At 40.7% G+C, this 12901-nt stretch overlaps 1 long non-coding RNA gene across 2 annotated transcripts; it reads right to left on the bottom strand.

Annotated features, from left to right (window-relative positions):
- Positions 1-8864: 8864 nt before the first annotated feature.
- On the bottom strand, positions 8865-10595 carry LOC142171552 (uncharacterized). Of its 2 annotated transcripts, XR_012701216.1 has the most exons (4): positions 10261-10590; positions 9590-9963; positions 9350-9497; positions 8865-9104 (listed from the first exon to the last, which is right to left on the bottom strand). It is a non-coding gene; the product is annotated as an uncharacterized LOC142171552 (long non-coding RNA). The 2 variants fall into 2 exon arrangements; XR_012701215.1 differs by having other exon boundaries at positions 9350-9963; positions 10261-10595.
- Positions 10596-12901: the final 2306 nt, after the last annotated feature.

Below are 12901 nucleotides of genomic sequence, written 5' to 3'. Positions count from 1 at the left end.
TTTATCCCAAATGGGTTTTTCGGCAAGGTTTTTAATGAGGCAACCACTGGTCGTGCTGCACTTATGATAATATCCGAGGCCCCGTAAGAGAGTTATTTCGCAGCAACAGGGTCCCGATAGGAAAACTGTAAAGAGCTAAATGATCGAAGCGAGCCATGCTCGTATAAGTTGGCCCGAACCCTGGCGTGTAATAACATGTGAAGAATTAAGATATAATGCGACCATTAAGCCTACGGGCTATATATTTTTTATCTCAAGTTCGGGCTATCACTCACTCGACCAAGCCTACGGGCTATTCTTTAATTCGAGTTCGAGCAAACACTCACTCGACCAAATAGCCTACGGGCTGCATTAATTCGAGTTCGAATCATTCAGTCGATCGAGCCTATGGGCTATTTTTTATCTCGAGTTCGAGCAAAAAACCACTCGACCAAATAGCCCGAACACTCACTCGATCAAATAGCCTACGGGCTGCATTAATTCGAGTTCGAATCATTCACTCGATCGAGCCTACGAGCTATTCCTTAATTTGAGTTCGAGCAAACACTCACTCGACCAAATAGCCTACAGGCTGCATTAATTCGAGTTCAAATCATTCACTCGATTAAGCCTACGGGCTATTTTTTATCTTGAGTTCGAGCAAAAACTCACTCGACCAAATAGCTTACGGGCTGCATTAATTCAAGTTCGAATCATTCACTCGATCAAGCCTACGGGCTATTTTTTATCTCGAATTCGAGCAAAAACTTACTTGACCAAGTAGCCTACGGGCTGCATTAATTCGAGTTCGAATCATTCACTCGACCAAGCCCACGGGCTACATTAATTTGAGCACAAGTAAGCAATCGCTCGACCACCACGCCTACGGGCTATATTCTCTTCAAAATCAAATCGTTGACAATTAAATCGAGCACAAGAAGACACTCGCTCGGTTGAAGAGACTACGAGGTTCGAGTTTGATTAATTGGTTTAAAACATTATGGAAATATTCATGAGGCAAATCACAGCAACCCAGGAAACAAAATCAAAAGCAAGTTGGCAAAAGAAGAGGCCTATACACAAAATTTATTTATATGGGTGGCTACAGCAAAAAAACAAAAAAAAATTAAACGGGAGCGGTCTTCTCTTTATCAGATTCCCCCCGTTCTCGGATCCGCTTTTGCTCCCATCATCCTCATCATCATCATCGAAAACCAGAGCTTCGGCATCAGCCTCGAGTTCTTTTTCCCTTTTTATCTCTTCCGTGAGATCGAAGCCGCGAGCATGAATCTCCTCGAGGGTTTCTCTCCTGGATCGGTACTTAGCAAGTTCGGCAACCCAATGCACCCGACCATCGGCGGATTCAGCTGCCTCTCTTGCCTAAACTTGGGCATCTTCAGCATCAGCCCGATAGACGGCCACGAGCGCGTCCGCATAAGTCTTTGCCTTTTCAGCATCGGATTCGGCCTTGGCGAGTACTAAGGCCAACCGAGCCTCAAGCTCCTCGATTTTCTTTGCTTGAACCAGGTTTTTTTCCTTCACTTTCTGAAGTTGGGTTTCAGACAACGATAACTGGGCTCGAGCGGTCTCTTTTTCTGCAGCAAAGCGGTCCATACTTTCTTTCCAGCGCAAGGATTCCATCCTTATCAGATCGACCTCCTCACGCAGCTTCCCTATCATCTCGATTTTCTGCTGTAGCTGTGAGACCGAAATGTTAGATACCGTTCCGGTATCAAACCCATAGGTTTTCAAAAGCATCATTACCTGCTCAGACAAATTATTCTAGTCTCGATAAGCCTTGGACCGCTCGACCAGGAGATCTTTTATTTCCTCCTCTCTCTGTCCTAAGGAAAGTTTGATAGAGTTCCGCTCATCGATAGCGCGTTTTAGGTCGGCCGCGTATCGATGCAGCTCATTCTGGGAACGAGAACATTATTCTCGATGGACTGCCGCAGCCTACGAAGAAACAAGGAGCAAAGTTAACGAAAGACGAACATAAAGGCAATACCAACAAAAAGGCTTTCAAAAGACTCACTTGGTCCAAAGCCTGCCGCAAACCGTGAAAAAGATCTGATTCATCACCGGCACCGGCAACGTCCTCGATACCAGTAAACAGGTCATGAAATGGATCCTCTTCATCGTGAGTCCTATCTAGATTAAGGGCCCCCAGAGCTTGAGCTTCCCAAATCACCCCTGCGGAAAAATCGGGAAAGAGAGGCGAGTCCTTGATCGCTGCTGCCTCAAGTGAATCGCTCAGAGCATTCACCTCGGCTCAGAGGGGTTCGAAGGGCTCCCTGATTGTAACCCCTGCGGGTTGATTCCGATGAGAGGTGTCTTCGACATCCGATAGTTCGGGGACTCTGCCAGAACCAATCTCCGGTATATTTTCAGTTCGAGACGGAGCCCCATAGGGCATCATCGATCCAGCCGGCATTGAAGCATCGGTGGCTCTCTTCGTCCGGACCGCCAGCATGGACTCATTATATTCTTCTTCTTCTACTTCTTCTTCTTCATCCCTTAGGCGAAAAACAGATTCTACGATCAAAGGAATGACATTATTGTTTGGTTTACGAGCCGTCCTCTTCTTCGGTTTTGGATATTCGGACAACGAAGCTCTCTTATTTTTATTTTCCTTCACAGGCTTTGGAACGAAGGTCGAAACATCCTCCTCATTAGACATAGGTCTCAAGACCGCATCCTTACCCAAACCTGCATATGGGAAACCTTATCAAAAATATATCGAGAAGTGCCTCGTCAGATTCCGAGAAATGACTTTACCGTGGTTTTTGGCCTCCTACCGACCCTTAGACAAATCACGCCATGAGCGCTCGGCGTATGTGGAAGTCGACACAAGAGCCCGTACCCAATTCTTGAGGTTGGGAACCGCTCCGGGAATCCAGGGAACCGCTACGTCACGAATAGGGGAGTGTCGATAAGAGAACAAATGAAAGAACAAAATAGAAACAACAACAAAATCACACTTACGTTTCAAATTCCACTCCTCGGGAAAGGGCATCTTTTTGGTCGGGATCAGGTCCGAAGTCCTTACTCGAACGAACCTGCTCATCCAACCCTGGTCCCTCTCCTCATCAATACTCGAGAACAAAGCCTTGGTAGCCCGACGCTGGAGTTTAATTAACCTTCCCCGAAAAAGTCAGGGACGGTATAGCTGGATAAGATGATCAAGGGTGAACGACATCCCCTCAATTTTGCTCACGAAATATCGGATCAGAATAACGATCCGCCACAAAGAAGGATGGACCTGGCCTAAAGTTACCTGATACTGTCGACAAAAGTCGATAACGACAGAATCGAGGGGACCCAAAGTGAAAGGATAGGTATATACGTTCAAAAACCTTTTCACGTGAGAAGTAATGTCTTCGTCAGGGGTAGGTATTATCACTTCTTTTTCCCCCCAATTGCAGTCCTTCTTTAACAGATCGAGGTGCTTCTCAGTAATCGAACACATGTACCTCGATACCGGCTCACACCGGCCAGGGACCGATGAACCTTTATCAACTTTAAAATCTGAAGTAAGGATGCACGCCCCGGGGACACACTCCTCTGGCCGTGGTTCCACCGGTGTCTCATCGGCGACACAGCACTGTGAAGATGAAGCTTTCTCTTTCTGAGGAACTTTTTGCGATGTTTTCACCATTTTTGAATTCAAAAATAAGGAGCAGAAGAAGGTGATAGAGATTTGATAGAATTGAGGGATCCTTTCGGAAATAAATCACAGTTTTTTTGTAAGAAGAGATTGAGAAATTTTAGAAGATTGAAGATGTAAAATTGGTAAAAGATAAAGGTGAGAGTGATTTATAGGTTCAAAGCGACGGCGGTTCATTATCAGTAGTGGCCGACCACCACCTGATATGCATTAAATTCCTTGGGAGACTAAAACGACATGACAGCTATCATGTGCGTCATGATCGAACCTGATGGAATCAACAGAATATAATCCGATCGAGCTGTTGAAAATCATATCGTTTCTCGCCGTATTTATTTCTAAGAAATGAGGGGACTATCTGTATACAGTCGAAATGGATTTGGCATGTCCGGTACGGTTCGAAGGGTGATACATCGAAGTAAGATCCCGAAGGGGGGGGGCACGAACTAATCTAGAGCCTGGGAAGGCCGATTCGTATTGAGATCGATATCATAATCAAACTCGAACAAGAATCGAACCATGTCGCGGGTAGATCTATCGTGCAGATAATCCAAAAACCAACCTACATCGACCAGGAATCCGTTCGAGGGCTCGAACCGGGATCGAGCTCGAGTCAAGATCACAAGTTCGAGCCGAAATCAAGCTCGAACCAAAATCGAGGGTTCTAAGCAAGATCGGGCTCGCAGACAAAAGCCGTTGTAATTCCACTAGAGGGAATCTTGGCAGAAATTATGAAAAAGCTGATTTATCATGGGTTTCCCACTGAATGTTTATTTTATTATGCTTGGAGCCAAACCCTTTCACTATAAAAGGACTTGTTTATCATTTTTGTAAGGGACCTATGGCAGGACTTACACTATCACAAATTGTATTATCCCCTCTACAAGCAAGAGTAATCTTTCTAGTTTCTTAGATTGATTCTATTTTTATTAAATCCAAAATTTCACTGTTCATAATTGATTGGCCTAGATTACATTTTTCTCCAATCTATATTCATACTTTTATTTATCCTAGAATTCTGTATTAAGTTGTATCACGTATCTTCGGAACCGCGCATAAATTCAACTCTGTCCCTTTTTTCGGGTAAACATAATATACTGGCAAAGAAGTTTTACACGATTGTATAATTAAACATGTTGTAGGAGATGACTTGCTTTATTTTCCAAGTAACTAGTTCCATTTATTATGATCAATTAAAGGTTAATGTGTATAGAAGTTAAACTAATAACATAAAAAATAGGTGAATGTGTGTGTGTGTGTGTGTGTATATATATATATATATTGTAGAAGGTGAACTTACTCAACAAGAGCCATTTCGTTGGTCCAATCGGCTTTTCCTATATTCAGGAGATAGTTCGGTTGCACGGTGTGCCAATTTTTATTATATCAGATAGAGGCCCTCAGTTTACTTCACATTTTCTGGAGAGCAGTACAGAGTGAGTTGGGGACCCGTGTAGAGCTTAGCACAACCTTCCATCCACAGACCGATGGGCAGTCAGAGCGGACAGTTCAGATTTTGGAGGATACGCTCAGGGCATGTGTGATTGACTTTAGAGGTCAGTGGGATCGTTTCTTGCCTTTGGCCAAGTTTGCTCATAATAACAGTTACCAATCCAGTATCGAGATGGCTCCATTTGAGGCTTTATATGATCGTCGATGCCGTTCACCTATCGGATGGTTTGAGCCCGATAAGGCTAAGTTATATGGTACTGATTTGGTAAGGGATGCCTTGAAAAAGGTAAAGTTGATTCAGGAGCGACTTCATACAGCACAGTCCAGACATTAGATTTACGCGGATCAGAAAGCAGATGATTTATTCTTTATGGTAGGTGAAAAAGTTCTCTTGAAAGTTTCGCCTATGAAGGAAATTATGATATTAGGGAAGAAGGGCAAGTTGAGTCCAAGGTTTATAGGCCCATTTGAGGTGTTGAGACGAGTTGGGGAGGTTGCTTATGAGCTTGCATTACCTCCCAGTCTAGCGGGAGTTCATTCGGTTTTTCATGTATTTATGCTCCGAAAGTATCATGTTGACCTATCACATATGTTGGACTTCAGCACAGTTCAGCTAGATAAGAGTTTGGGTTATGAAGAAGAGCCATTTGCCATTGTTGATAAACAAGTTCTCCAGTTGAGGTCCAAGAGGATTTCTGCAGTAAAGGTCCAGTGGAGGGGCCAACCAGTCGAGGAAGCGACTTGGGAGGCCGAGGAGGACATGGGAGCAAATAACCACACTTATTTAGCACTCCAGGTATTATTCTAAACTCGTGACGAATGTTTGTTTAAGAGGTGAAGAATGTAATCACCCAACCGGTTATTTTGACTTTTAGAACTCCGTTCCCTAAAATAAAACTTTTCGTGTGTGCTTTTAATAATTTATGACTTGCGGAGATGGTTGGTTCGGGATTTGGAAGTGTTTGGGTTGAAATAGGGACATTTGGTTATTTAAGATGGCTTTAAAAGGCCAAGTTTGACTTAGGTCAACATTTTGAGAAAGTGACCCCGGAATAGAATTTTTACAATTCCAACAGCTCCGTATGATAATTTTGGGCTTAGGAGTGTGTTCGAAATTTTATTTGGAAATCCGTAGCTAAATTAGGCTTGAAATGGCTAAAATAAGAATTTAAGGTTGGAAGTTTAACCAGGGAGTTGACTTTTTGATATCGGGGTCGGAATCCAGTTCCGAAAATTTTTATAGCTCCATTATGTCATTTATGACTTGTGCGCAAAATTTGGTGTCATTCCAAGTTGATTTGATAGGAATCGGACGAGCAGAAGTCTTTTTTTTTATGTTTTTGAATTCATAAGTCAATTCATGCGTTTTGGCATCTGATTCTTGGTTTTTGATGTTATTTCTGGAATTTTGATCGCTCGAGCGAGTTTGTATGAGGTTATTAGACTTGTGTGGATAGTTGGAGTGGAGCCCCGAGGGCTCGGGTGAGTTTCAGACGTTCGAAAGGAATGAAAATACATCACTTTTCTGATGTTTCTTGGCAGTAGTTGCAGGTCTCGCAAATGCGAGATATTGTTCGCAAATGCGAACCTCGCATTTGCGAGAAGGGCTTCGCAATTTCGAAGAAGCCAGACATAGGTAGTGTTCGCATTTGCGACACATTTGATGCATTTGCGATCCCAGCAGAGTTCGCATTTGCGACTTTTTGGTCGCATTTGCGACCCCAGCAGCTGAAGGCCAAGCTTCGCATTTGCGAGAGTTGTGTCGCATTTGCAACCCTCGCATTTGCGAACCTGGTGTCGCAAATGCAACATCAGAGGCATGTGCCCAGCTCATTTAATGCGCGACTTAGGCCATTTATATCACTTTTCTTTCATCTCTTGGGTGATTCTTGGAGCTTTTGGAAGAGGGTTTTCACCTAGCACTTTGAGGTAAGTTAATTCTACACCCTTTGAGTTAAATACATAGATTATAGGTAGATTATAACTAGTAAATCTTAGAAATCAAGGGTTTACGTGTAAAACCTAGATTTTTATGAAAATGCGATTTTAACCACGAAAATGGTTATGGAATTGGATAGAAATTATATATTTGAGTTCTTGAGATTATGGGTAACGTTTTCATCCGAAAATTTCCAAAATCCGGGCACGTTGGCCTGGGGTGAATTTTAGAAATTTTACCATTTTGGATAGAGTAATTTATTTAATCGATGAATTTTGAATTATTGAACATATATTAATTATTTTATATAACTTTTGGATAGTTTCAGATTTTTCGGCATTGAATCGAGAATTTTACGCGACGCGATAATCAGAAAGTGGACTTTGAGACGAGGTAAGTCTCTTATCTAATCTTGTGAGGAGGAAATTACCCTATAAGGATTAAATTGAATAATTATTGATAATTGCGGGGGCTACGTACGCACGAGGTGACGAGAGTCCATGCGTAGCTACTATTAATGCTAAAGTCTGGGTAGTTTAGGATTCAAAGCATGAATTACTCGTGTAAATTGTATTCCTTGTTTAATTTGTATTCTTTGTTTAATTAATATTATTTGATATATTTATATATATATATATTGTGAATTGTTAGATCAAAATATTAAAGGATGGAAAAATTTATATGTTTGATTTTCTGTTTAAAATTAAATAATTGTTAAAAGAAATTATTCTTCCTCCCGAATTTATCTCACAATAAATATATTCTCCTTCCGGAGGTACATAAGAAAATGTCCTCCTTTCTTGTGGAGCGGGCCGAACGCCTCGGCAGGATAGATGCATCTATGGATCGCGTCGCACGTCCCTCGACAGTGTACACGACACTCTGGATCGGGTCGTACGTCCTCGACAGAAATCGTGCTTAATAATATTAATAAATTACACGATACTTTAATAATTTATTTCAGCTTGCGAAACTAATTGATAAATTGAAAAATCCTTGGAATTTAATGAACTATTATTCTTGCTTGTTAAAGAATAAATTGTAATTCTTGTAAATGATATTTAATTGATAAATTAAAAATTATTTGAATTGAAAAAATTTAATTAATATATTGAGAATTGTAGCATGTGAAGAAATTTGATTATTTTCGATGATTAAATAAAATAATTTTTTTAAACTCTGTAAATCATGATGATTTAAATATCCTAGTTGTATTTCATTTATTATTATTGACCCATAGTGAGTGTCAAAGTCGGCCATCTCGTCTCTACCACTTCGAGATTAGGCTTGATACTTACTGGGTACACGTGGTTTACGTACTCATACTACACTTGCTGCACTTTTTGTGCAGGACCTGAGGCAAGTACTAGTGGGGGACCTATCGTCTTACACCCACGCTATCCAGGGGCATAGTGGTGAGCTGCCTTTCTGAGTCGTTCTGCAGCTACTAGTGTCTCTCCTTGTATTGTTTTTCATTCTGTCTATTTTTATTTCAGACAGTATTTGGGGTTTTGTATAATCTACTAGATTTTCATACACTTGTGAGACCAGGTCTTGGCACACCCATTGGTAGAGTTTGTGTTTTATTATATTTTCTTGGTTTTAAATTTTATCAATGTATGCTTAATTTATTAGTTGGTTTGCCTAGTTGTAGTGTTCGCCATCACGACTTATAGGTGAAATTGGGTCGTGAGAAATATATTATTTCCCATTCCACAGTAAGATTTGTAGTTCAATCATCCAGTTGAGTAATTAACCTTTAACTGGAGAGTATAAACAAAAGGTGTAAAGAAAAACAAAAAGCCTCTAAAGATGCAGAGATGTTCATTTGCCTTTAAACAAAGAGATAATCTTATTTCAGCGTTCAAGTAAGTTTAACAACACCCGACGATTATAGTCTAAACCATGTTACACACCTAAAGGATTAAAGCCAGCAGACGGCTTATTATTTCTTTGAAAGTCTCCAACAACCTAAGAGCTTCTACACTAGAGAAGATAGGCATTTCTTCTGCTCAAGCCTTTTGTTTTTGGCGGAGCTTTCTTTGATCTGACAATCTTTTTGCCAACCTGTACAAACCCAAGAAAAAGAGGAACAATCAAATTATCCATGATTGTGTGATATATACACTAGAGCAAAGAAGTTTTACGTGATTGTGTAATTAAACATGTGGTAGAAGATGACTGTTTTATTTTCCAAGTAATAACTAGTTCCATTTATTATGAGCAATTAAAGGTTAATGTATATAGAAGTTGAACTCATAATATAAAAAACAGGTTAATGTGTATATAATTGCTGTAAAAGGTGAACTTACTCAACAAGAGCCATTTCGTTGGTCCAATCGGCTTTTCCAACAGGTTTGACTTAACTTCAAAATGATAAGGAGGAAGGTAATATGGTGCTGCAGATGTAGAGATGCAAACATCTGCTAGTAGACAATCCTTTGAGTCGTCCACTTTCGCCTGTGCTAAATCATCCATCATTAGTGAAGAAAATTAAGTAGGAAAAAAAAGAAGAGATAAACAGAAAACAAAAAGAAAAAAATTAAAATGACCTGTAAAGATGAGTTCTTTTGGCTGATATAGAGCTGGGTTCAATAAATTCAACTGAATATATTTCTTTTGGCTCGATAAATCAAATATTCACCTTGTAAAATAAGTATGTTCATGTGACACGTTTCTAAACTCTCAAGTTGAAAGAATATAGGAGTAATTAAGATAATTTTGATGCCTACAGGGGCTTTGCTTTATCTTGGGGGAATATATTTGGGCTCTCCTTCAGATAGAATTCAGTAATCTCATTTGCAAGAAATAAAGGTCGATTCTTTTCATTTGGGGTAGTTAGCATTGCAGTAACTAAACCTCCAGTGCTTGTCCCTGCTATGTAGTCAAAGTAGTCTGCGATCCTAGCATCACTTCCGTCCTGTTTCTGTGGAAAAAATAGAAAAATGTATAACTCATACCATAGTCAATTTATTCCTATAATTTGTGTTGACTATATCGAATTAATTGTGACCATATTTGAGGCATCCGGAGGCCGATTCGCTAGGCAAGGGCATATTGAAATAAAGAACTTGCACGGTTTGAGGTAAAAAAAAGAATAAATGATACTGTTTAAAAATCTTTTTGCTCAGTGTATGTGACGTATATTCATTACAAGAAACTACGGTGTATATATATATATATATATATATATATATATATATATATATATATGTTAACTAACCTGGAATTGGGATTCAAGAAAAGCAAGAATTGTACCGGGAATTATCCCTCTTACACCTCCACCATCAATGCTAAGAATAGTTATCACCTTTCCTTGTGATGATCTAGCCATGCTTGATCTCAGTTGTTTAGCTAAATCTATGTCTACGAATTAAGCTTAGCAGTCTGAGTGTCCAGTGCCTTTACATTAGGTGTATTTATGATGGGAACAAGAAAGAAAAGATGACAAAAAAATGGAAAAGTCAAAGAAAGAAATAAATGAAAAGAGAAGAAAAAGATGTGTGAAAAAAACAAAGAAAGAATGGAAGTCTGAATGAAAAGGCTACAAAATGTGAAAGAATTAAATTGGTTTACAATCGCGGTGTCCTCCTGTTGCATGTTCACATTTTGACGAAGATTTCAACTGATTCCTCTGCCTATGAATAGGCATCCCCTTCTCAGTTCACATTCTTCTCTCTCTCAATTAATAAAGAGTTATTCTTTGTGTGGCCGTGGAGTAGGCAAAAATTGCCGAACCACATAAATCTTGTCTTGTCTTGTTTTGTACAATTTATTACTTTTCTCCTTTAAATATTTTACCCTTCTATTATCCTGACATGCTTCCCAACAGTTGGTATCAGAGCACAGACAGTGTAAAACACTATCCGCACCAACAGTAACTTCCTTGGCACCACCTCGTAGTACCGTTTCTCGAAGAACCATTAAGTGTGGGTCATTATACTGGCGAGCCTTGATCTTGTCAAATAGTGAAGACTGAGCTACGACACATGCCAGAACTCGGCTGGGCTCTGAAATATCTAGCCGCACAAGTCTATTAGCCAAGGACTGAATATCCGAGGCTAATGGCCTTTCCTCTGCTGAAATGAAAGCCAAACTACTCATACTCTCCGCCTTTCTACTCAAGGCATCTGCAACCACATTTGCTTTGCCTGGATGATATAGGATAGTAATATCATAATCTTTTAGTAATTCCAGCCATCTGCGCTGCTCAAATTTAGGTCCCTCTGCTTGAGCAAATATTGCAAACTGCGATGATCAGTATAAACTTCACAACACACCCCATAAAGATAAATGCCTCCAAATCTTAAGAGAGTGAACAATCGCAGCTAACTCCAAATCAGAAGCACTACTCTCATATGCTGCTCATGTTCCTCCTTGCTGTGCGAGTAGATCAAAATGTCATCAATGAAGACAATGATAAACGAATCAATATATGGCCTGAATATCCTGTTCATCAGATATATAAACGCTGCCGGGGCATTAGTTAAACCGAAAGACATTACCAGAAACTTATAATGACCATATCTAAGTACGGAAAGCAGTTTTCGGAACATCTGTATCTCGAATCTTCAACTGATGATACCCCGACCTCAAGTCGATCTTAGAGAACACCCTAGCACCCTGCAACTGGTCAAATAGGTCATCAATACGCAGCAACGGGTACTTGTTCTTAATAGTGACTTTGTTCAATTGGCGATAATCAATACACATACGCATTGTTCCATCCTTATTTTCACAAATAATACTAGTGCACCCAAAGGCGATACACTCGGTCTGACGAACCCTTTGGCTAGTAACTCTTAAAGTTGTTCTTTCAATTCTTTTGGAGCCATGCGATACGGTGTGATAGATATAGGCTGGGTATCTGGAGCCAAGTCAATATAAAAATTAATATCACGATCAGTTGGCATAAATCGAAGATCTGAAGGAAATACACCGGAGAACTCCCAAACTACTGGCACTGAATCAATAGCCGGAGTCTCTGCAGTAGTATCCCAAACCTAGGCTAGATAAGCAAACAACCTTTCTCAACCATGTTGTTGAGCCTTTATAAAAGAAATAATCCGATTAAATGAACTAACCGACAAAACCTTCCACTCCAGCCTAGGCAAAGATGGAATAGCCAAGGTAACAGTTTTGGCATGACAATCTAGAATAGCATAATAAGGAGATCTTCTCTAGTTTCATATCCACATAATGTAATAATACAGGACCGGTAGATCCGGTTCACAATAATAGAATTGCCTACTGGAGTGGACACATAAACAGGAGTACTCAAGGACTCACAAGAAACACCCAGGAATGGAGCAAATAGAGATGACACATATGAATACGTGGATCCTGGATCAAATAATATTGAGGCATCTTTACCGCAAACAGAAATAATACCTGTAATCACAGCATTTGAGGCCTCTACATCTGGTCTAGCCGGAAAAGCATAGAACCGAGCTGGAGCGCCAAATGGGTGGCCTCCGCCTCGATGAGCTCCACCTCTAAAACGGCCTCTACCCATCTTCCCTCCACCTCTTGGTGGTCGGACTACTGGTGGAGAAACTGGTACAGTAAGCATAGGCTGCTGACCTTGCTGTACTGGTCTACCCCGAAGCTTGGGGAAAAACCTTCGCATGTGACTGGGATCCCCGCACTCATAACAACTCTTCGGTGCGGTGGGCTGCTGACTAAGTGTCTGGCCCCGGGGAACTGAATACCCACTGGGAGGACCCTGAATAGCTGGTGGGCGGTAAGAACTCTCTAGGATAGCACTGAGATAAGGTCGCACTGGAGCACCTCAAGGAGGTGGTGGTGCTGGATATGGGGGTCTGCTAGACTGCCCCCTCACAACTGACCTCTGCCCCCAGACG

This window comes from Nicotiana tabacum, chromosome 17 (genome assembly GCF_000715075.1).
Source record: "Nicotiana tabacum cultivar K326 chromosome 17, ASM71507v2, whole genome shotgun sequence".
Taxonomy (NCBI): Eukaryota; Viridiplantae; Streptophyta; class Magnoliopsida; order Solanales; family Solanaceae; genus Nicotiana; species Nicotiana tabacum.
The sequence above is the reverse complement of the archived record's forward strand: the minus strand, read 5'-3'. Positions and strand labels throughout refer to the sequence as shown.